Raw genomic sequence first — 22,929 nt, 5'->3', positions numbered from 1 at the left:
ATTTAATATTCCCCAGAGCAAGGGCATGACAGTTGTAATGGTGGATCAGGCGGCCAAATCATTTCAAGGTAACCAAGAGGCCTACTTCTCACATCTAAAGCGGAATTGGATACACGAAGGAAGGAAAGGAGTTAACAAATCAACAAGGCTTACAGTGGCAGATTTCAAGCCGGAATATGGCGATCTCATTGTTCTTCTCAGCCGGATCATGGGCCTAGCTCAAGCTATGCAATTCGAAAACTGGATGTACTTCTTCATTGATGAAATTGAAAAGGGAAAAGGAAAATTTGATTGGGCTAGGATCATAAGTGAAAATTTAGAGTTGCAACTTAGAACAGTTCAAAACCAAAGGCAATTCTACATGGGATCCTATCTGTTTTACTTAATTGCTAGATTGTATGAGAGTCCGGGACTTAGGGCCTTAGGAGAGATTGGTAATGGGCCGGGGCAATATTTGGTGCATGAATGCTATCCGCAGCTTCATTTGCACAATAACAAGGATTACAAGATGTTTTGCGATGCATTCGCCATGAAGACAGTAAGGGTATTACAAGGGGCGCCTGCTAAGAGACTTTCATCGGAAGCAGAAGCAAGGATTAAGAAGTTTGGGAGTTGGTTCATCCAATTCCCGCAATTCACATACATTAGAGTGGCAGGAAGTATAGTTTGTCCCAAGAGGCTTCCAAGATACCCCCCCGACAAGGTAGTTTTGATGGAATTGGCTAGGCAGCTTGAGCACTATGATAGAGTAATGAGGAATGAGGGGAAAACAGGCGTTTCCTTCTCAATTATAATTGGCAATGATAGTTGCCCAAATCGGGCCGCCTTTGAGGCTGCGAAAAAGGAATTGGAGTGGTATCATCTAGGATGGTACAGAGCAAGGCAAGGATTCGACCCTGTTGGTCTTATCAAGGCATCTCATGGAAGCGAATTTAAGCATGTTCCCACTATAGAGGACTTTTGGGCCAATGCAAAGGATGATTTTCACGTGAGAAAGCTAGCTTTCTCGAGATTGTCGGTGAACATGATGAGAGATATCAGATGGAGAGGCCTTGATATTCCCGATCAATTGGAGGATGATCGTAGTGTGTTGAGAGAAGACTATGAGACAGTAGTTGGAACAGAGTTGAATCCAGTGGATTGGGACGATCATCAGGATCCTTCCTTGGAGGCAGTCACAAGGACAGTAGATTTGCATACCGAGTCGTGGTATAATGCCAAGTTGAGAAAGCTACAAAGACAAAAGGTTCTCCTTACTTATGAGATGATGAAACCGAAGGAAGGTCTAGTAGAATCGATCGGACAGAAGGGTGAAGGAAGTGGTCGGCAATCGGAGACAGTTAGAAATAGCAAGAAGAGGGCTTTGGAGGTAGAGAAAAGCCAAGAACGTTCGGAACCTCCAGCCAAGAGACAGCGGGCAGCGCCGTCAAGGGAGAGTATAACTAAGGCTAGAAGCCAAGAGGTCAATTCGAGTGATAAAGGGGCCGCAGTGGAGGTGAGCTCTGATTCGGAATCAAGTGGCTACAATGAAAGTACAGAGTACTCCCCTCTCTCGGAGAACCAGCAAGGAAATATGGCAGAAACTAGTAGAGAAGAAGATGGGCCGATTGATATTGAAGAGATAAGTCAGGCGTCTAAGGCCGTTGGTGATGCTTTGTTGGTCGAACCGAATCCAGATTTGGGGAGATGCACTGCACCACTATGGTTAAGGAAAATGCTTATGCCGAGAGGCGAGGTGGTAATGGCTCACGCAATTGATGTTATCCAAGGACTAATAGAAAAGGATGATAGCGAGAACCAAAAACAGATGGCAAATACGGTGGCAAGGGTAATCAGAAGCGACAGTGATGGTCACCGAAGGGTTCAGATTGCTATACCAACAGTCAATAAGGCAGCGGATGAGATTGCAGCCCAGGAGTACGAAATAGTAGAACATAATTTGGGAAGAAATACAGATGATATGGAATGTGAGGAGGTTCAGGAAGGCATAGCATCAATCAGAGAAAGATTGAGGAAGGCAAACGAAAGGATAGTAAAGTTGGAGGCCGAAAACAAATATTGGAGAGATTGCCAGCCAATCCAACAGCTGCATCAGGCAGCCCTTCCTCAAGACAGCGGGAGCAATTCAGAAGAGGTATCAGCTCAGTTACATGAAGTAAGGGGTTGGATCTATGATACAATCCAAGATGGGCGAAATTTCTTGCCCTCCTTCATCTCAACATTCCAGTCATTGGTGACTGTTAGAAACAAATTCAGATTATTTGAAGAGGAATGGAAGAATTTTCTTCCCATCAAGGATTTGGTTATTCCTAGGCTGCAGGCGTTCATTAGGCTACCGGAGGCATATTTGGAAAGAGCCCGGTTGGTTGATGAGAGAGGATTGAGCATAGTTGAATCTTGGTATGTCGCATTGACTACCAGATTCAGAACACTTGAAGAAATTCATGATGAGATTGCACAACACGGCCCAAGCGTCGACACTTCCATTTCGACCATGATGAGCGACATTGGGGTGGCGCTTGATTTTGAGGGTATTAGAGAGGAGGATGTCAGTGAGACAAGATTTGGATCGAGATTGGATGAGTTAGGAAAGGCTGCCGTCAAAAGGAAACATCTGAACACCCTTTCCTCACTCAATGCTTTTATTGGGTTTGCAAAGGAATATGAGAAGGATCACGAAAGGATACTACAAGCAGCAAACAGCGTGGCAAAGTCAGCAGAACTCCGAGCGAAGCACACACCTTGTCCTCCTATGGAAGAAGTTAACGAAAGGCTAGCTAAGTTCATTGCCTTAGCTAAAAGAACAAAAGAAAAAGGGAGAATTATATTAGAAGATCATCTTATGTAAGCCCAAGTGGCAACTTTCTCTTTCTTCTAGAATCGAACAAGTGTTTGTTTCTGATTGGCCACCATTTTGGTGCCTTCTCATTGGTTGCCACTTTTGCACTTTTTTCATTAGTCCATTGATGAGGTGGCATCTTCTCATTGGCCGATGGGGTGGCAACTCTAATTAGGGTTTTGGGATCCAATCTGGATCGTCGATCTTGTTTTGATCTCTACCCTCCATTGTATTTTGGACCTCTATATAAGGCCATTGGCTCTCATTTGTAAAAGGGGGGGGGGGGTTGGAGAAATTGTTGCGAAAATAATACCAAAGTGCTCTCTTTTTCATTGCATGTTGACTAAGAACATTGGGTGTTATTGCATGTTTTCTACTTCCACATAGTTAAATTTTCTTTTCAAGTTGAAGCAATTTCATTTCAAGTTGTTAGAGGAAGAGTAAAATAAAATGGATAGTTGCATGGTAGCTTTGGTAGATGTTTGATAGGGGTCAACACTAGGCCACTAGCATCCTAGCGGCTGGTTGGGAGGCTTTGTGTGGTGATCTAGTTTACTTTCCTTTGAAGCGTTGCATCTATGGAGGTAGGGCCGCTGGTTAGCCTTCATTAGATTCGATCCCCGTCCATCTGCTAACCTTCCATTCTTAGGAGTAGGAGTAGTTGAGTAGCCAAATTTCATGCTTAGAAGAGGTTAGTTAGAGAAGTAAACCAAAACATCGGCATTCTCACCTTCCATCGCCATTCACCCTACATTGCGATCATCGCGCCATCAACATCATCTAGCATTCACACCGAACCACCATCTCCATTTTCTCACCAAGATCCAAATTTTTCTCAAACAAGAAAACGTAAGGCCGCCTACGTGATTACCAGCAAATCACATTGATAAAACTGAGCGAGTATCCAACGGTGTAAGGAACATTGGAGTTATACTCATCCCATGAGAGATAACTTTTCAAGAGAGGAATTGTGTATTTGATATTCTGTATCAAGCATCCAATTACTAATATGTTATGTAGTGACACGAAACTCGCATCAACAGTAGGGATTTAGGTTAACAGCATAGTTAGAGTTAGAATTGGATTTAGAGTTTAGGCAAACTAATATCTTGCTGATTACCTTTCAATATCAAACCCCAGGGTCATTCTTGTACATAAGAGGTCGTGCATCATACAAGTAGATTTCCAGCATAGTGTATTGTACCATTTACTAGATTTCCAGCACAGTATATTGTAGCATTTAGCATTCTAGCTGCCTCTTAATCTAGACTTTGAGCAATTGTAGGCCTTTAGTTGCTTATGAGAATTTCTCTATTTTAGATGCCTTTTAATCTAGATCTTGAGCAATTATAGACCTTTCGATTCGTATAACAACTTATGTGTTGACCAGTGGAAGGAGGTGCATAACTGCAAATGCCATTGCTGGCATCTGTATGTCCAATAAAGCAACAACGGACTGTAGCTACGACATATCGGTTACAACTTTTTGTTGGCATACATACGCATCCTTGCCTCATTCCTCATCATTTTAACAATATCATTGTGGACAATGCCTTACAAGAAGGATCTATCATCTGTCTGATGGATTATGAGTGCAAGAGGTTTCCGAATTTCACGTACGTACTTTCCTCTGTTTTCTGCTATAAATGTACCTGCACTCAGAATTTTCCGCTACTAAATGACACCTCTTTCAATGCAGAGCTATTGCAATCAGTAATTTTAAACTAGTTGGGACTTCAAAAACATGAATTGGATCACCAATTCCTCTACTCAAAGCTACCAAGCGTGTTTTGTCAAACCATGACCAAACTGAAGTTGGGGAAAGTCTAAAAGAGACAAATTCCAACGGTGAAATAGCAGGTTGTACAGGTAAACAGACCTTGCACCCATCTCCACCATCCCCAATAAAGAACCTGACCCCCTATCATTACGCTTGGTCAATAGAAGGTAGAGCATTGAGGAAAATGCTAATTCATAATTTCAAGAATGCCGGATGCAATGGTAAAGTGTTTGGTTTGGACCTTGTAGATAAGGTGAATACTTTGATACATGTCACGTGCTTCAATGATGTGGTAGAGCAATTTCACAATCTAATTAAATCAAGTACTATTTATGTCATATCTAATGGTCAAGTAAATGTTGCCAATACAAAGTACAAAAGCTCCACTAATCCTTTCGAGGTAGTCCTGCACAATTTGTCTACCATAACTCTATCTACAATTGTAGAAAATACTATTCCTATGCAGTCCTTCAATATCAAGAGAATAGAATCCTTACAATGTCTACCTATAAATCATGTTATAGATGTCTGTAACAAAAGAATTTTCTTAACTAAAAGGATAGAGCTATATTCTGAATCAAGCACAGATATGAAGACAATACTTCAACCAATTTACCGAAGTGAACAGCTTTAATTCCATTTCATGTGAAATTTATTGAATTAACATCCAATTGGAAATAACAACCAACTGGAATAACTGATTTCTATCATAATTATAAAAAGAACTTAAATCATTACCATTAATTCTATGATATTCAATATTTACAAGAGAAAGTAAATGCATAGTAAAGAAGGGTAGAAGAACATACAAAATCTAACTGGAGAGTCTTGTAATGGTTGTGCAAGCCTCAACTTTCGGATAAGAGGAGAAGCATTAGCTTAGGCTTAACCTCCCAACCGCGGATCATGTCAATCCCCACACAATCTTCTTATAAGAAAAGCCCTCCCTACCTTGGGGCAAGGCTTGGGGCACTGTGAGTCCAACCATCTGAGCAATACTAGTGTTTAGAATGTCTGCTCAGTAATAGACGGGCATGACTCATTAACTGGTGCCATCGACAGCATGTGATCTATAGAAGACAAGCATGCCTTTAACCACCTTGGCCAAGGCTTTGGATGGGTTTCTAATCAACTTGACAACATGGTAAGTAGATTGGACATGCATGAGCTTATTGAATAGTTCTTTAAAAGAAATAATGTTATCTTATCAATTCTAATTCCTGTTCTTTGTTTTTGCAGAAATTTCTTTCCACTTCTTCACCCTCTCTCTTGGCCAACCAACTGGGTGAGTCTTGGGTGTCTATTCATAGAGGATATCAATTCATTTGCTGAAACTCAGCTGATGGAAAATAATATATTAGTATTGGCATGAAGCTATCCTTAAGACTCAAAGACTTCTCTTAAGAAATTTTAGAGGATTATAATTCAGATTTAAAAGACAAGCTGATTCGAGAAGGAAATCATAGCATGACATATGTATTCGGTTTCAGATTTAACATGGTTAGATAACTTGGTACGCTTGATCAAATGAACTATTCGATAGAGTTATTTTACTTCACAGTCAAGCATTGATCATTGAAAATCCTTGAAACTATCTTAAATCTAGATTTTTGTATGCAGTAAATATACCAAAATAAAAAAATAGAAAAACTATTCACATAACCTAATCAGTGAAGGATTGGATCTTGATTAATTCCGAATGGCCGGCTCTCAAAAGTCTGAATTGCCAATGCGGATTTCAGAATTTTGAGACCCTTTAATAGCAGAAATTGGAGCTCAGTTTCACTCCAATATCAGCCATATGAAAAAGGGCAAGAAAATGAGGAGAAAGAATGGAGAAGAACAACAATATCGATGGTAGCTACCAGACATACTCTCAAGCTTATATAAAAATGAGAACAATATGGAAGGCTCAATAGAAGCCGCATCTCTTGATAGCAGTTACAAGAAGATTATTGGCTTCTTGGTTCACCAAGTCAAAAGAAGAAAAATGCAAAGTCTACTCATCATCTTTCATAGAGACTTATAAGAGAGAATTCGAAGGACTCCTTATTAAAATAATAATTTTTATATATATATATATATATATATATAATGAAATGATGAGAATACCAACATAAACCATTTAAAGGTACGAATTTTGATTATGTTTAAATATTTAATGTTTTATCAATTGTCCAAGTAGCTCATCTGTGTCCAATGTATGTACCCTATTATGCAGTCACTAGGTCCTTACCAAGGTAGTTAGAGGTCATACCTATTGATTGGATAAATAAAGGTAGTGCCTCATTTCGTAAATCCTGTTAAGCAATGCTTCCCCACTTCGTTTGCTCCTACAACCACCCATGCAACATTTCCCACAATAACAACAAGTTCTCCATGATAAATCCATACCAACATATAATATAGATAGTAGTAAAGAAATTAGTTAACTACAATCATTCAGTAAACTAGCAACTACTAACTGCCTTCATCAACATATGACAAGTAACGGCTAACTACCATCATCAATAAACAATTATACATAATTAATAACAACCAAATTCATATGAAACAACTGTTATATATAGCTACTCATTTTCAAATGAATAGGGAAGAACAATAGTTTTTAACTAATCTCTCAACGGCTATAATAAATTTTTAAATAGGTCAAAATTTTGGGATGTAACAATGTCCTTGGCATCATGCTGTCTATCAGTCCTACATCAATCATTTGCACAATAGATGGTACTGAAAGACAAATTCTTTTAAAACAATATATTTTAGATGGTCGTTATACAACTCTAACCCTGAGCTATTGGCCATCCTCTTACATTTGACTTGATGGAACTATGATATGCTGACCAGTAACAAGAATTGAGGAGATGCTATAGCTTTTACCTTGCCGTGATCTTCCATATTTAGAATGACCATAAATGTGGAAAGCACCCTATTGAGGGTTGTTGAGTTCTGAATAGCTCATAAGTCGCAACATTCTGAAAAGACCTTCATTTTTCATATCTGAATTATTGTCTCCTGTGAATGAGGGCTTCTTCCTGCATATTGGGCCTCTTTGAATTTTCATAGTGTCTCCTTTATACAGACATGATATTTCATTTGAAATGTGTTCAAACTCTGAGCTCTGTAATATGTACTCGTTGTATATTTTTGTATAGGCAAAGCTTTTCTGTAGGTACTGTTAAATATCCGTAGCATCCTTGGTATTGATTTTGGCACCATATCCTCTATATGCCTGCCTGTACTGTATTGAGTTGACACTCTCCTTCTCATGATCATGCTGAAGCAATTACTATGTGATAGAAGCTGAAATTTGGATATTAGTAAAATGAATGTAGTCGGAGTTTCTGAAATTTGCAATCACATACATGCTTTTTTTTCCGCTGTTATTGGTCATTGATTGCAATTTCATCAAAGATGTACATTATTTATGGTGACTATGTGCCATATTCTGTTGTGCAGAGATTTGCTGCAACATTAGTAGTACAGAAGATTTCCTCCACCAGCATTAACAGCACATAGGATATGGTTGGGCAAGAATCCAATTTCTATTAACCAAAAGGTACATATGCTTTATATCTACTTGCAGTCTGCGTAATAATTAGACTACAATTCAGAAGGATTATATATACTTGTGGTGTGTAATAATTAGACTATAATTGTCTCTTGGTTTATAGGGAAGCTTACTTTGTTATTCTAAATTCATTACTACTACAATTATCTCATGGATTATTTAGACTACAATTCTCTCTTGGTTTATAGGCAAGATTAATTTGTTATTCTAAAATCACTAGTATGTTTCTTATTTAGGATTATAGTGAAGATTACTTTTCCTTTCTAAAATCATTCCCACATTAGTTATGAATGAATGTAGATTTTGCCTTCATTTACTTGTAATTGTATTTGTACTAAGTTTAGCTGTTATATATGATATTTAGGCAAAGGATGGCCATCATTTAGCACACAAAGAGAAAACGTACCCACGATCCTTCACAAGTAAGGATAGTGAACGCTCTGAGTGAAGACTATGATTACTCCCAAATTAAACCTATGGGAGATGATGAAACCATAGCTAGCATCTTGAAGAGGATTAGGCATGAAAGACGTGAGTGGACATCCGAGGTTAGGGCCGAGGTCAAAGCTGCAATGCGTGCTGAGGGCAAATCGACGCAGATGCCTCAAATAGTAAGATAGAGAAGCTTCAAAGTGATGTACAACAACAGCAATGAAATGCTAAATATAAGGAAATGTAAATGAAAGTTTAGATATGGCCTCCTTATTAATAATATAAAAGAACTTTTGCAATTTTATGCAAATATGAATACCCATTTTTGTTATGCCCATCAATGTGTGTAACTTATACACATTTATCTAACATTGCTGAATAGGTAAACTAGTATATGTCTGAAAAAGTAGTATAGAGAAGCTTCGAAGGGATGTACACAATAAGGGAATGCAGATAGAAGGTTACATACAGCCTCCTTATTCATAATGTAAATCAACTTTTCCAATTTCATGTATATAAGAGTACCCTTTTTAACGGCTTTTCAAAATTAGCAACTTACAAGTATCTTACATGGCTGAGCAACTAAACTACTATAGTCCATTCTGCTAAAAAGATCTATGGAGGTTGCATTTCCAAATGCTTTTCAATAAGTACTCTCGTTGTTATAGCTCTCACTAGGCAACATCTACACCATCAGAATTTATTTAAACATATATCAGTCATTTCGGCTCAATAAAAAATTAACCATAGATACAAAACTGTGAATCGAAATTTAACCATAGCTACAAAAAACTCCTGAGTATGTCATACTCTCCGTAGTTATTATTGCCAATTTTCCAAGATAATAAGCATAATCATATCTCGGTTCGGCCAATTAGTGGGTCAACTAGAATGGCCCCCGTTGCTGGTTATTATGCATTGTGCAGCAATGTTTACTATTGGACTGGCAACCTCTACGCTCTTTACATACCATTAGCAACCTCTGCTGCTCTTCCTCCTTGTGCGGTCAACACTTCTTGATGGGCAGCTTTTGGTAATCTCCATGCAAATTAGGAAAACCATCAGCAAATTGCAAAGAAGGCAGAAAAAAAGAAAGCAAATTCAAACTTAGCAATATGAGTAATATAGCTACTAAAAAAAATTCGCTCCAAGAAAGGCTCCTGCAATGCATATACTATTAGAATCCCAACACTGGCAGACCGGGCAGGTTCCCTACCTTTGACAATTATCTCATGGATTATTTAGACTACAATTCTCTCTTGGTTTATAGGCAAGATTAATTTGTTATTTTAAAATCACTAGTACGTTCCTTATTTTGGATTATACTGAAGATTACTTTTTGTTTTTGAAATCATTCCCACATTAGTTATGAATGAATGTAGATTTTGCCTCCATTTACTTATAATTGTATTTGTATTAAGTTTAGCTGTTATATATGATATTTAGGCAAAGGATGGCCATCATTTAGCACAAAACGTACCCGCAATTGTTCGCAAGTAAGGATAGTGAACGCTATGAGTGAAGACTACAATTACTCCCAAATTAAACCTATGGGAGATGATGAAACCATAGCTAGCATCTTGAAGATGATTAGGCATGAAAGACACGAGTGGACATCCGAGGTTAGGGCCGAGGTCAAAGCTGCGTTGCGTGGTGAGGGCGAATCGACACAAATGCCTCAAATAGTAAGATTGAGAAGCTTCAAAGTGATGTACAACAACAGCAAAGAAATGCTAAATATAAGAAAATGTAAATGAAAGTTCAGATATGGCCTCCTTATTAATAATATAAAACAACTTTTGCAATTTTATGCAAATACGAATACCCATTTTTGTTATGCCCATCAATGTTTGTAACTTATACACATTTATCTAACATTGCTGAATAGGTAAACTAGTATATGTCTTAAAAAGTAGTATAGAGAAGCTTCGAAGGGATGTACACTATAAGGTAATGCAGATAGAAGGTTACATACAGCCTCCTTATTCATAATGTAAATGAACTTTTCCAATTTCATGTATATAAGAGTACCCTTTTTAACGGCTTTTCAAAATTAGCAACTTATAGACAAGTATCTTACATGGCTGAGCAATTAAACTACTATACTCCAGTCTGCTAAAAGGATCTATGGAGGTTGCATTTCCAAATGCTTTTCAATAAGTACTCTCGTTGTTATTGCTTTCACTAGGCAACATCTACACCATCAGAATTTAGTTAAACATATGCCAGTCATTTGGGCTCAATAAAAATTTAACCATAGATACAAAACAGTGAATCGAAATTTAACCATAGCTACAAAACACTCCTGAGTATGTGATACTCTCCGTAGTTATTATTGCCCATTTTCCAAGACAGTAAACATAAGCATATCTCGGTTTGGCCAATTAGTGGGTCAACTAGAATGGCCCCCGCTAGCTGGTTATTATGCATTGTGCAACAATGTTTACCATTGGACTGGCAACCTCTACGCTCTTTACATACCATTAGCAACCTCTGCTGCTCTTCCTCCTTGTGTGGTCAACACTTCTTGACGGGCAACTTTTGGTAATCTCCATGCAAATTAGGAAAGCCATCAGTAAATTGCAAAGGAAGGGAGAAAAAAAGAAAGCAAATTCAAACTTAGCAATATGAGTAATATAGCTACTAAAAAAAATTCGCTCCAAGAAAGGCTCCTGCGATACATATACTATTAGAATCCTAACACTAGCAGACCAGGCAGGTTTCCTACCTGTGACTATTATCTAATAATTGAAATGTACAACTATAGATGCCCATTGTTTAGAAGTGGGCAAGTATACCTTACAAGTTACTGGCAATAGATTCAAACCTCAATGGTGACTTCCCAATAAATTCGACACCAGCATAGCTATAACTATTATTAAGCATTAGCCTATGAATAATGATAACAATATGATTTTTAACGCTTTTAGGGTTATAAATGAAATTTTAGAGAAACCACCACTATACATGACAACAAACTAACAACAACATTTAGCTAATTATCAGAACTAGGAGCAATTGTAGCAGTAAAACTTGAACCAAAATTGGCATCTCCAAACAGATTAGCTGCTGCGCTTAGCCCATTAGTGGATGTGCTGTTCGGTAAAACTGTAGTTGTAGGTGTGAGAAGAGCTAATGGCTCAGAGGGTGGACCAAACAAATCAAAATCCATCTGCGATGATGTGACAGCAGGTGGCACTGTTTCAAGAAAACATGGCTGAGTTTATTACGACAGGCAATTTTTTGAAATCAAGCAAGATATGTCTTGCATCATACTCAACAAAAAACCTCTGCAGAAATTTCATTATGCAATATGAACAAAATATTTGAACTCAATGTGAGAAAAACAAGCTACAACAACCAATCCCTTTAACTCAAACAGATTGCACTTGAGAAACAAACTTAAACAACTAAATCATTTAATCTCAGACTGCACTTGAGTAACAAATTAGAACCCCAAACCCTTCCAAGCCAAACAGATTGCACTAGATAGCCTCCAGGGCAACTTAGCTAAAAGAATGCAGGATCCCAAACTTGAGAAGAAAACATGCCACTTAACCTCCAGCCTTATTTTGGACAGGACCTTGTGGCATTCAAAAATATTATCAAAACCAACCAACCTAAAGACTTGAAACTGAACCATGAAACTTCTGAAAAATGTTAGTTGTAGGTAAAAATTTCATGAGATGTTCATGTTGAGTTCTACCTGAAAGCACAACGGGTATGTTCAAAAGTAACTTGAATTAATTCTTTATAAATTTGACATTTCTCGATAATGTACATTGTTTCTGCACCATAGTTATTCCAACTTTCAACCTTATTGTAGTACAAAGAAAAAACATTGGACATATTTAATGTATACTGTTGAGCAATCTTTTAAAATAAATTGTATATTTATTAGGCATTTCGGATGTAACCCAGTGATCCATCATCAGGAAGAGGAAAAAGTGATTACTAAATTGCAGATCTATCCTTATAAACTTAAAGTGATTAATGAAACTTTATAAGGATAGATATGTAATTCACTAATCGCTCTTTCCTCTTCCTGCTGATAGATCACTGGGTGTGATCTGAAACATCAATTGAAAAAAAAATACACAGTTTATTCTAAAAGATTACTCAACAATATACACGGGCAGTGAAAGATTGATATCAACTATATTTAATGTAAAGCATCGCATCCATGTATTACAGTTAGACCATGAAGATTCTCCATTCAACCTGGTCCAAAGAGAGGGACATCCAGTTGCAGTTGAAATGTTCATTATAAAAACCATGTGACATTATTGATTCATTTTATTTCCTGCCTATCAAAAATTATCAACTTTCTTGTTACCCCCTTCTGTGGTAGTATTAAAATTTTTAATAGTGTAGAAATGGGAGCTGGTGTGAGACAGAGACATGATAATCCTTTATTTCTCTCAAACATAAGCTTCACGCCAGGAATTTGGGGCATTATGAATCTTGGTAAAGTTTCCACATTCCATGCTGCTACAAATTCTCCCACTTAGAATATAAAATAATGGAACCAGAGATGGGTAAATAAATTATTCAAAAAACTCACTTTCATTCGATCAACAAATCGCTGGAAGACAAATGCTCTATATTGTAGTGTAAGTTATAGCCATCCTATCATGGCATGCATTTCCTAATTGTCACACACATTACATTAAGGCATAATTCCAGTACAGTTAAATATTAGAATATAACTAAATTTTTCCCAAATTACATTCTGACAAAATAGAGTTCTTATAAAAATAGTGGCCAGCATGTGAAGGTTAGACAAGCCTTTTTTATTGATGTATTCAATTTATTAAACTACAAATGCACTTTCCATGCCACAGATAGAAAACCCAGGGTTAACCATTCATGATGAAACTTTCTAGCTATATATATATCCATTGACCAAGGGAAATTCTAATCTAGGATGCACAATCATATTAAATACTATTTGAATATAATTCATAGGACCAATTATATGTCACTCAAACCCAAGAGAAGGCTTAATACGTCAGTCATCCATCATAGAGTAGCCTACACGTCAGTCATCCATCATAGAGTAGCCTAACTAGTGGGGATGCTTTTTTCTGCCCTCCCGATTTGTGTCACCTTACTCAGCTACCTATAAATGTGACTTCTCAATCAATCAACCATTGTAGAGGTTGGAGAGCAAACTTCCTTCTTTTATTTCCTTCTCTTCCCTAAATGATTGCATGTCAGGTTATAAGTAGTTTAATAATTCAAAATTAACATCTCATACAGAAAAATATAGGAGTTAAGTATTAGTTATCTTATCCCACTGCACCACAATATTCACTCTATCACAGGATGGTTGTATAATGATGTACAGATCGCTTGTTTCCAAAAACAGATATCTTTTGGTCTTTCTTCATTAATAATTTGAGGAATTGGTGAGGGATGATTAAGTGATTGTTGAATAAATCATTGATATGTGATAATGTCATGAGTGTTATTTGATATATTGGTCACTGATTATTAAACGAATGTTGATTTGTTGCACTTTCACTAGTTCTTCAATAGATCCTATATTCTATTCATCACCTAGAATCGATTGCAGATTTCTGTCACCCATAATCAATTGCAGATTTCTGTGGTATTCTGATTATTACTTTTCAAAAAACATCACATATGTTGACACTCAGTTTAGCTTTTTATGCACGCTTTATCAGGTGTGTGGATGGTTGTGTATATCCATCAACCACAAAGTATACACAAAAACCAAGTTTGGTCCCCTTGTGACCAGTTCTAAATACTTGATATCTGCAAAATAAAATATGGGAAATATATTATTAATGAACATATTTTCTCATTGCTGTGAGACTTCTGACAGAGAGCAATACCACAACTGATCTAAGTTCTAATACGAATCAAAGTGACAAAAATGAATAAATATATTGTCAATGTATTCCAATCAACCATATCCTTTGATGAAAATGTTCAGCTCCATTTGATAATCCCTGTGATGACAATACAATATGCAACCTGAACTAAGAATAAGGAAAAATTAGAGCACTTAAACCCAATTACTTCTCTGGCATGATAACTTGTGGTGTGATGCAATGCTTAGCTTACTTTTCTCGGTTGGAGTATCTATAGAAAACATATGAATGGATATGCCAATCATGATAAGTACATTTCTTTTAGGAACTCTCTACATTCTTCTCATTAATTATCTAACCTACTAATATATCATATTATGGTGAAGGTTTATGTAATGGATGTAATTATGATTATGAGTAGGGATTTAGGTTAACGGCATAGTTAGAGTTAGAATTGGATTTAGAGTCTAGGCAAACTAATATCTTGCTGACTACCTTTCAATATCAAACCCCAGGGTCATTCTTGTACATAAGAGGTCGTGCATCATACAAGTAGATTTCCAGCATAGTGTATTGTACCATTTACTAGATTTCCAGCACAATGTATTGTAGCATTTAGCATTCTAGGGGCCTCTTAATGTAGACTTTAAGCAATTGTAGACCTTTAGTTGCTTATGAGAATTTCTCTATTTAAGATGCCTTTTAATCTAGATCTTGAGCAATTATACACCTTTAGATTCTTATAACAATTTCTGTGTTGACCAGTGGAAGGAGGTGCATAGATTGGCTCCAATAACTACAAATGCCATTGCCAGCATCTGTATGCCTAATAAAGCAACAGTGGACTGTAGCTATGACACATCGGTTACAACTTTCTGATGGCGTACATACACGTCCTTGCCTCATTTCTCATCATTTTAACAATCTCATTGTGGACAACGCCTTACAAGAAGGATCTATCATCTGTCTGATGGATTATGAGTGCAAGAGGTTTCCCAATTTCATGTACGTACTTTCCTCTATTTTCTGCTATAAATGTACGTGCACTCAACATTTTCCACTACTAAATGACACCCTCTTTCAATGCAGAGCTATTGCAATCAGTAATTTTAAACTAGTTGTGACTTCAGAAACATGAATTGGATCACCAATTCCTCTACTCAAAGCTGCCGAGCGTGTTTTGTCAAACAATAACCAAACTGAAGTTGGGGAAAGTCTAAAAGAGACAAATTTCAACAGTGAAATAGCAGGTTGTATAGGTAAACAGATCTTGCACCCATCTCCACTATCCCCAATAAAGAACCTGACCCCCTATCATAAGGCTTGGTCAATAGAAGGCAGAGCATTGAGGAAAACGATAATTCATAATTTCAAGAATGTCGGACGCAATGGCAAAGTGTTTGGTTTGGACCTTGTAGATAAGGTGAATACTTTGATACATGTAACGGGCTTCAATGATGTGGTAGAGCAATTTCACAATCTAATTCAATCAGGTACTATTTATGTCATATCTAATGGTGAAGTAAATGTTGCCAATACAAAGTACAATAGCTCCACTAATCCTTTTGAGGTAGTCTTGCACAATTTGTCTACCATAACTCTATCTACAAGTGTAGAAAATACTATTCCAATGCACTCCTTCAATATCAAGAGCATAGAATCCATACAATGTCTACCTATAAATTGTGTTATAGAAGTCTATAACAAAAGAATTTTCTTAACTAAAAGGATAGAGTATATTCTGAATCAAGCATAGATGTGAAGACAATACTTCAACCAATTTACCGAAGTGAACATCTTCAATTCCATTTCATGTGAAATTTATTGAATTAACATCCAATTGGAAATAACAACCAACTGGAATAACTGATTTCTATCATAATTATAAAAAAGAACTTAAATCATTACCATTAATTCTATGATATTCGATATTTACAAGAGAAAGTAAATGCATAGTAAAGAAGGGTAGAAGAACATACAAAATCTAATTGGAGAGTCTTGTAATGGTTGTGCAAGCCTCGGCTTTTAGATAAGAGGAGAAGAATTAGCTTAGGCTTAACTTCCCAACTGTGGATCATATCAATCCCCACCCAATCTTCTGATAAGAAAGGCCCTCCTTACTCTAGGGCAAGGCTTGGGGCACTGTGAGTCCAGCCATCTGAGCAATACCGGTGTTTAGAATGTTTGCTCAGTAATAGACGGGCATGACTCATTAACTGGTGCCATCGACATCATGTGATCTATAGAAGACAAGCATGCCTTTAACCACCTTGGCCAAGGCTTTGGATGGGTTTCTAATCGACTTGACAACATAGTAAGTAGATTGGACATGCATGAGCTTATTGAATAGTTCTTTAAAAGAAATAATGTTATCTTATTAATTCTAATTCCTATTCTTTATTTTTGCAGAAGTTTCTTTCCACTTCTTCATCCTCTCTCTTGGCCAACCAGTTGGGTGAGTCCTCGGTGTCTATTCACAGAGGATATCAATTCATTTCCTGAAACTCAGCTGATGGAAAATAATATTTTAGTATTGGCATGAAGCCGTCCTTAAGACTCGAGGACTTCTCTTAAGAAATTTCAGAGGATTATAATAAAAATATAGAAGACTAAGCTGATTCGAGAAGGAAATCATATCATGACATATGTATTCGGTTTCAGATTTAACATGGTTAGATAACTTGGTATGCTTGATCAAATGAACTATTCGATAGAGTTATTTTACTTCACAGTCAAGCATTGATCATTGAAAATCCTTGAATCTATCTTGAATCTAGATTTTTGGATCCAGTAAATATACCAAAATAAAAAAATAGAAAAACTATTCACATAACTTGATTAGTGAAGGATTGGATCTTGATTAATTCTGAATGGCTGGCTCTCAAAAGTCTAAATTGCCAACATGGATTTCAAAATGCTGAGACCCTTTAATAGCAGAAACAGGAGCTCAGTTTCACTCCAATATCAGCCGTATGAAAAAGGGAAAGAAAATGAGGAGAAGGAATGGAGAAGAACAACAATATCGATGATAGCTACCAGACATACTCTCGAGCTTATATAAAAATGAGAACAATATAGAAGGCTCAATAGAAGTCGCATATCTTGATAGCAGTTACAAGAAGATTATCGGCTTCTTGGTCCACCAATTCAAAAGAAGAAAAATGCAAAGTCTACTCATCATCTCTCATAGAGACTTATAAGAGAGAATTCAAAAGACTCCTTATTAAAATAATAATTTATAATTATATATATATATATATATATATATATATATATTTGCACATATATATAATTTTTGAATGGTGTCATCATATTAGTATTGTGTCCAAAGTTATACCTATTAGGATACACATATCTGTATACGTGCATAATTGGTAGATTATTTTATCTTCATATCCTCTTAATGTATATGCATATATATATGTATACGTATGTTAATATAGATGAGCTTGAATAATTTAATACTATGGTAGTACCATACGTTTATACTTATGTGGATTAATATATATATATAAATAATGAAATGATGAGAATACCAACATAAACCATTTAAAGGTACAAATTTTGATTATGTTTAAATATTTAATGTTTTATTGATTGTCCAAGTAGCTCATGTGTGTCCAATGTATGTACTCTATTATGCAGTCGCTAGGTCCTTACCAAGGTAGTTTAGAGGTCATACTTGTCGATCGGATAAATGGACTGAGGTAGTGCCCTATTCCGTAGATCTCGTTAAGCAATGCTTCCCCGCATCATCTTGTAACATCAGGTTTTTCTATAACTACTTTTAACTTTTAGCTATCTAATTTGTTTTCATTTCATTTCCAATCAAATTACATAATCAGCTGAAAATAAGTCTAGACTAATTGCTGAAATTAAACTTAAACTACTTACTGAAATTTAACCTAAACTAAATGCTGAAATTTAATTCTAGACTAAACACTGGAATGAAAAGATGCATTTAACATGTTACAAAAAACTAGCAACTATCTTTTCCAAAGATAAATCTTTCAGCAAGAAAAATATGAACTTAAAAGATAAAGAAACATACTGATTTACTTGAGAGACTTTTCCAATTAATTGTCCAAGCTTGACTTTGGTGAGAGGAGAAGCATTATCATTGGCTTAACCTCCCAACCGCGGACCTTTTTACTTATCCCCACATGTTCTAATTTAATAGAACGGCCCTCCCTACCCTAAGGTCGAGCACGGGACATTCATTGATCTAGCCATCGGAGTATTCAGGTGGGTTGAAGTCCCAATAGCTATTCTAATGAATAACTGAAGCATCAGGACAACAACGCAATCCATTTGTTGTGGCAAGTCTGCCTATTATCCCCTTGGCCAAGGATTTCAGAGGTGGGTTTAGAAACCCGATCTCCACCACTCAGCTTCACGACTAATTTTCAAATTAAAATCACATGAGCTAAATGTGTCTAATCTGTTTATGTAATTTTTATGTTACTGATTTCCTTCTTGTTTTTCAATTTATAACAGGTTCATTAACTCCTTATCACCATTTTTCGAGCCATTGGCTGGTGGCTCACTGGTGCCTGAACCTACATTCTTATTGTAAAAATTGCACCTTCATCACCTTTTTCTGGCATTGGCCAGGTGATTTCCTTGGAGATCTTATACAGTTATCTGTAATTGACTCACTTTTTTTAGAGTTTAAATGAGAGTTTAAAAGATGTTCTTTTCAAACTTTAAACACAAGGAACAAACATACAATTTAATTAAATCAAACAGTTGGATATTATTGTTCTAGACCTTTGACATTCACAGCAGAGAATTTAATCTTCTTGCTATTTACATGGATAGATATCACAAGCCTTAAGAAGGACTAAGACTATTCAAGTAATACAGAGAGGAATTCGAATGGCTATAATTTTTATAAGAAAGACATATCAAAAGAGATATCAGTTTTTAATGCCGACTCAGCTTAGACATGGTAATAGAAGAGATATTAAAATAAATTACAATTATTTCCTTACGTGACACAGCTCTGAAGATGGCTTGCTTTTTCCGTAATTAGAACTTCCTTCCTAGACTTTCACGGCTTCCAAGATGTGATGATACAATCACGATGAATACCCCGGTTCTATCGTTTACTTAGGAACTCAAGAGGTAACGTTGGGAATTTGTATGGAGTCGAGTTCAGATGTTAAAGGTTCTAAAACTCAGCAAAGTGATAGACGTGAGCAAGGCAATGAGCAGAGTAATCGCAGAATGGATGTGAGTTGGCTATCCAAGGTTGCTCGCTAGACGATAAGGCCAGTCTATTTATTTATTTGAACCTGGCCTTACGGCTTCCTGCCGTTACAAGATCATTTTTGACTTACGAATTTGAAAAGAAAGAATATGAAAGAGATAATGGAAAGAGGAGGAAAGATGATGGGTTAATTTTTAATAATATTATTTTATGTTATTTTATTGTCTTTGTTAAGTTTATAAATATGTTTGCATTGTTTACCGTACAGGTAAAATAAATGAACGCATACAGACAATGGAACAGAATAGCAGAATTATATTCGCATATGCCAGACATACATTATGCTTGATAAGATTCCTGATAGAAGATGATTTACAATGATCCCAGACTGGATATAAATACTATCCGCCGAACCTTCCCGAAGGAGTCCGTCGGCCACAAACATTATGTCCGCTACAAACTATTTACCCGTCGGCTACAAAATACAAAACACCGACGACAATCATTTCGTCAGCTACAGAAACACCGCTGGGACCATCCAGTCAGCGGACACCATCCCCCTCAAAAAGAAAAGTCGTCTCCGAACAACAATTACAAAATATCTTAAACAAATCGACAAACAAAATACATTAACAAAGTGACTACAACAAGAGAAATCCACTTCTATCACATCACTTCGACATTCATCCCGTTACATCTGTAGCCTCTACTAACACAATACAGTCTCCTCAAGCTGACCTTGATAGCCACCCGTGCTGCTTTCTCTGCTTCCAATTCCTCGGTACCCTAAGCCAAGTGTCGCTGCACTGCCTCCAACTGGATGATTAGCTCCTCCCGAGCTCTCTACGCATCCACCGAGACAGCCTCCCGGCCAACACCTACTCTCAATGCCTCTAGTACACAGAAAGTCCATGCCTGCAGGAACTCTCGCAATGAAATCACATGGACTCTGGAGAGCAACCTTCTTGCTTAAAAATCCTAACTTAGATAGAAGAGATGCTAATTGCAAGAGTCAGCCCAATACTTCAAGTGATCTATGCAAAAGGTGGCCAACTAAAATATAGTGGCCACACTATATCTTTCCCTCAAGATATTCCTACTATCACATCTCAATTGCCAAGGCGCATAGGTGAATTGGACATAATAATTGTTAATAGGGAGAGTATAGCAAAACAACAATACAATTTCTACGTTAGCAAGGATTGCGTATATGAGGCATTGAAGTACAAAATCCAGAATGATCCATATTATTGGGGTGCACACCTATACACAACTGCACTAGCATCATTAACTATTACCTCTACTGATGTTTGAGACCTCCTGTGTCAAACAACATTGACTCTTGATAAAGAAGAATTGGGCTTTTCAATGACAAAAGCTACAAAGAATGATCTCCTTGAAGGTATTTTACAGGAACAATCCTCCTTTGTAGAAAATCTACCAAGTGCATCCACTAAGATTGCAGTAGTGAGATCCCTGCTACAATTAGGAACATGCCAATCAATCCCTAAAATACAGTGGCCAACCATTTCACCATAACCAATAAATGAGTATACCACAAAAGGCTTATTTGCAATGGCATTTCCTACATTGTTTCCCAAAGGTGATGATTAAAGGAAGTGCACCTCCATGAATATGTTGTGCATCTTATTCGGTATCATGATAATCAACTTGGCCAACACCCTCGATTCAGATACTTTCTGCTAAACTTACTCATGAGGCATTGAACCTAGTCTACAACTATTGCAGACCTTCGTCAAAGGCTAAAGGACCTACCAAATGAAAAACTTGCAGAACAACTTATCCATTTTACCTCTCAAAGATCCATGGAACAAGGCTTTTTTGGAATCAAAGACGAGGTGAGTTGTCTGATATGGTTATACAACTTGGTTGTCCAACACTATTTATCACATTGAGTGCAACAGATACAAAATAGGCCGACTTGCACAACATCATTCCCTCAACAACACCATTGTGCCATCATGCAACAAGCTCATGAAGGCTATAAAACATAGTACAAAACCCACATCTCACTGCTCTATACATGCACTACAGATTTACCACATTTCGAGAGGTCCTCGAAAAGCTCTTGGGAGTTACGAACTATTGGTACGAATGACAACATAGAGGGTCTGCACATATCCATGGATCATTTGGCTTCTTGGCACCTTAAACTTTGAGAAACTTGATTGGAATAATGCACAAGTAGTGGAGAATGTAGTCAAATACATTGTCAACTATTTCTATACATAGAACTTGAGGACTGCCGAACAAAGAAAGGAAGCGATACCCCTCTCGCCAACAGATGACCCTTGCCTACTATACACTGACTCAATTTTAACAAGTGACACCTTCAATGATTACGCTTTATTAGTCAATTGTGTCCAATGACATACAAAGTGCACAACACAAACTTGCCTTTGGAAAAAGCAGGCTGCTATGGTTTGTCGATATAAAGCCCCATGGATAGTGCAAACCAGTTTAGACATCTCTATTAGTGCAAACAGACAAGAAAAGGTCAATCCGACACGCAATGATGACCGTATCAATCTCCGCAATGCATCAATTTTATCTATTTGGAGAGCCAATGTAGACTGCCGACTTGTTCTATTAATAAATGTAGTCCTAAAATATATTGCAAAATATGCTGCAAAAGCAGAGTAAAAGTCTGAGACATACCACTCAATGCTATCTCGCATCTCCACAACCCTTGCATCTGATAAACCAGCTTCAAATGCATTCCGCAAGATGCTAACTGACACATTAGTTGAAAGAGACATTGGTGCCTAGGAAACCTGCCACTTACTATTGAAGTTGCCCCTCTCCCTATGTAGCAGGAAATTTGTAAATCTTAATGTACACAGGTAACTGACCGACCACATTTCCATTTCCTCGACAAACACAAGCATGTCTGTACACCATATTGATGTATACATGGTGATGGAGCCCAAAATTCTAGTCTCCATTTGAACAAAAAATTGTTACAAATCAATGCCAAGAACTTGAAGGTGTTTCTATATGCCCCTGCATTCTGACAACTAGCGAGTATAATATATTTTTGTTAGAGATGGTGACAAGTCAGAAATGAAATGTATTATATTGATACTTTGAAGACCTGCGATGAGCAAACTCCTAATCATTCCACACACAAATGAAACATAAAACTACCATTAATGTGAAGTAAAGATATAACTAGCTTTGACCATGAACATGTTGACTTAGTATAAGACTTTATGATCAAGTATCTCCAACAAT

The 22,929-nt window shown here is 36.9% G+C and overlaps 1 protein-coding gene across 1 annotated transcript in view; it reads left to right on the top strand.

Annotated features, from left to right (window-relative positions):
- Positions 1-22,929, top strand: part of LOC149541087 (SKP1-like protein 1A) — a 43,224-nt gene that overhangs the window by 7,823 nt on the left and 12,472 nt on the right. Inside the window, exon 4 of the mRNA XM_089799812.1 lies at positions 8,079-8,178. The gene's annotated coding sequence lies outside the window, so the exon portion shown is untranslated. The remainder of the gene's footprint in view (positions 1-8,078; positions 8,179-22,929) is intronic.

This window comes from Cupressus sempervirens, chromosome 9 (assembly GCF_028749045.1).
Source record: "Cupressus sempervirens isolate cs-2001-9-10 chromosome 9, ASM2874904v1, whole genome shotgun sequence".
NCBI lineage: Eukaryota > Viridiplantae > Streptophyta > Pinopsida > Cupressales > Cupressaceae > Cupressus > Cupressus sempervirens.
The sequence above is the reverse complement of the archived record's forward strand: the minus strand, read 5'-3'. Positions and strand labels throughout refer to the sequence as shown.